The sequence below is a fragment of the Colius striatus genome, chromosome 3 (genome assembly GCF_028858725.1).
Source record: "Colius striatus isolate bColStr4 chromosome 3, bColStr4.1.hap1, whole genome shotgun sequence".
NCBI lineage: Eukaryota > Metazoa > Chordata > Aves > Coliiformes > Coliidae > Colius > Colius striatus.
The window spans coordinates 8,148,263-8,151,215 of record NC_084761.1 but is presented as its reverse complement, the minus strand read 5'-3'; the positions used below and the strand labels follow the sequence as shown (position 1 = coordinate 8,151,215).

The 2,953-nt window shown below is 37.0% G+C and overlaps 1 long non-coding RNA gene across 1 annotated transcript in view; it reads left to right on the top strand.

The window, feature by feature from the left end:
- The first annotated feature begins 579 nt into the window (after window positions 1-579).
- Window positions 580-2,953, top strand: part of LOC133625207 (uncharacterized) — a 63,930-nt gene continuing 61,556 nt past the window's right edge. Inside the window, exons 1-2 of the long non-coding RNA XR_009818510.1 lie at window positions 580-697; window positions 2,374-2,613. This is a non-coding gene — a long non-coding RNA (uncharacterized LOC133625207). The remainder of the gene's footprint in view (window positions 698-2,373; window positions 2,614-2,953) is intronic.

The following is a 2,953-nucleotide window of genomic DNA, read 5'->3' as shown; positions in this document are numbered from 1 at the left end:
CTCTTGTCTTTTGTCTGAAGTTCTGAAAAATACAGTCCTAGAATCCTTAACTTGCTGTGTTACATCCAATTGAGTTTTCCAGACAGAGCAGAGATATAAAAGTTGTGATTTAGTGAAGACAAACAGTCTAAATCCATAACCTGCTGTTTTAGAGAAAGAGGATTTTCCCAGTTTTTGTAGTTCAGCTGTCAGCAGATGTACTCAGTATCTCCTACTGCTCTTCAGAACATGATGTTAGGGTAGATTTTAGATGGAAACTGTACTATTTTTCAGCCTAAAGACAAAAATGGAGAAAGGAGTCTAAATGCAACAGTTAGAAGTAGTGAGTTTTAGTCTCACTTTGAAATATTGATGTGAATAATGTTATATGGAGTGTTAGTGTGCAGTAAAGTTGTAATAGCTTTCACGCTTGCTAAAGATAGTAATTATCCAATAATTGCAAGTTTGGCAAGCAAGTTAACTTTTCAGTTTCACTAGAGTGCTTTGAACTTACTTCAGAATCTAACTAAACAATTGAAAACCAAAAAAAACCAACAACTAAATTGGACTGTTCTTTCATCTCACAGCTTTATGGACAAAAGTAAAGAGCTGGATGAGCTGCTCTGTCTTTTTTTCTCTGTGATCTTTGTTCCATTAAGTGAGAATAAGTAATGTTAACTGGAACAGTCTGCTAGAGGAAATGTCAGGCCTGCAGCAGGTAAGTGTTCATTTGACCTTGCAGAGTACTTGGTTGTTCAGTAGGCAATCTTAAGGTATCTATAAAACTTCTTTATCAAGAAACTCTCCATACATAGAGTAATCAATATCAGTTCTTAGAGACAGACAACTTATAAAAACTTCTTACAGCGTTTTAAACAACACCAAAACCCCCATGATCACCATTCTGTAACTTCATTCTTTCAGTAGTTGTGAATGGTTTAAGTATGTGTGAGTAAAATCCCTCATACCACCTGGCATGTGATGATAGATGAGTTGGATTTGAATTGTTCTTACTGTGCTGCAAACTTTCTACTTCTTTCATTCTCATCTTATGTTAAGGCTTCTGTTAGAACTAAAAAGCTTTTAGAAGTCATGGTTTTCTTTCCTAAAATTCATGTAGCTTGTTTTGTCTGGTGTACTGTTACAAGGCAGAGTGCAATTGCATGGTTAACTGTAGTTTAACTCCTATTAACTGTTAATTAAAAAAAACAACAGAAAAATATAGAAATGGGGAGAGACTTTGGCATAATGGCAAAGAAGGACATTGTGCATTTCTTAGTTGATGTAGATGTAATGTGGAATAATGCTGATAGGAAGGATGACAATTTAAGGGAACAGAACATCAACCTTTGAAGCTTCTGGACAGAGGATGTGACAAAAAGCTTTTGCTTCTGACAAAGCAAAGCTTTTTGGATGTGAAAGAGTAAGAAAGCAGCAGATCTTTCTATAGAATAGGCTGAGGATTTTGGCTTTGGACACAAATAACAGATTGCTTTCTATATTCTAGACAGTTTCAGGACTTTATGGAGAGCAAAGGAGGGGAAAACTAACTGTTCGGAGTTAAAAAATGGCTTTGCTTTGCTTAGCCACTTACAAAAATGTAAGCAGATGAAATCTGGTATCAGTGAAGCCTCTTTATCAGTGTGTGCAAGTAACCCTCCCTGCCTCTGACACTTGAAATATGTTAAGTGTGTTTGCAGGTAGCCTTCTTGCAGTTTTAATATTTAAACCCTTTTCTGCCTTAAACTTGAGTTTGAAAACCTGGGCTTTAAGCAACTTCTTATTCAAAGCTTGGCGTTGATACCTCTTCAGTCTGTGTGGTGGTAGAAAGTCAGATGCTGATGCACTTCAAAGTCAGCATGTTATTAATACATAGTGTGATGTCTCCCAGTGGATGTAGGCTCTGGAATAATTGAGATACTTAGGGATGTGTCAGATATTTTCCTGCAATTTAGCTGGTATTTAAAGAGAATGAGATGCAATATCCTCATTCTCCTGGTATGCATTACTTTGAATTTAGTATTCCTTCCTTGGACTGGTTTTGTTTAGTATTGCACAGATATAGATTAGAAAAGATATCTTAATTTCAGTGACTCAAAATGGTTTGTATTGCTCTATCTGTGCTACAGGAAGCAGACTGATTTCAATAGAGAATGCCATTTTACAAAACAATTCTGAAATGCTACTTTAGGGTACTATTTCTGAGCACTTTCTGTGCAGTTAAAGAGGGTTCTCCAGGATGGATCAGTTTTAAGGCTGCTTTTTAGATGCTCCACTAGATCTATTTAATCTTTAGCTGCTTTGTATCTAAAACAAGATTTATTACTTTTTTTAGGGGAGGTTTTCTTTCCCTCTTCTGACTCCACTGACAATGTTGCATTTCTTTTTCCTGAGCATTTAAACAATTCATCTGTAAGTAGTGACAACTTTGACAGAAGAAGTTTGACCATGCTGACTTAAAGGCAGACTTGTTTGAGGTGCAGATTGGTGCATTTGAAGACATCTCAAATTTCAGCTCAAGCTGCTAGGGCAGGATTCTTATGTGGTGGCTGAAGGTGATTGCCAACAGACTTGGGATGAAGAGGACAGTAGGATATCGTGCAGTGAAACCTAAGCACCTTTATCAGACTGTCGGTAAGTAATTTTGCCTGAACAGTAAGATAACCTTTTAATATGTGAAGTAGATTGGGAGAAAAACAACTTGTGCAAAGGGAAGGAGAGGAACAGATCACGTGATAGTCCTGTAACCAGAGATTGCTTTCATATTTTCTGTTGTGTTGGTTTTAAAGGTATGGCAGGGGAATGTGAGGGTAAAAAGAATGACAAGTATGTGGAAACCTCCAAGATGTTCTCAGAAGAGAGAGCTAGATGGAAAAATCACAAATGGATTAGGGGAGAAATAGGAAAACTGCCTGAAAATATCTGTAACAGCTTGTGGTCAGTATCTTGAAGGATCTGTATCCTGGACTTGGTC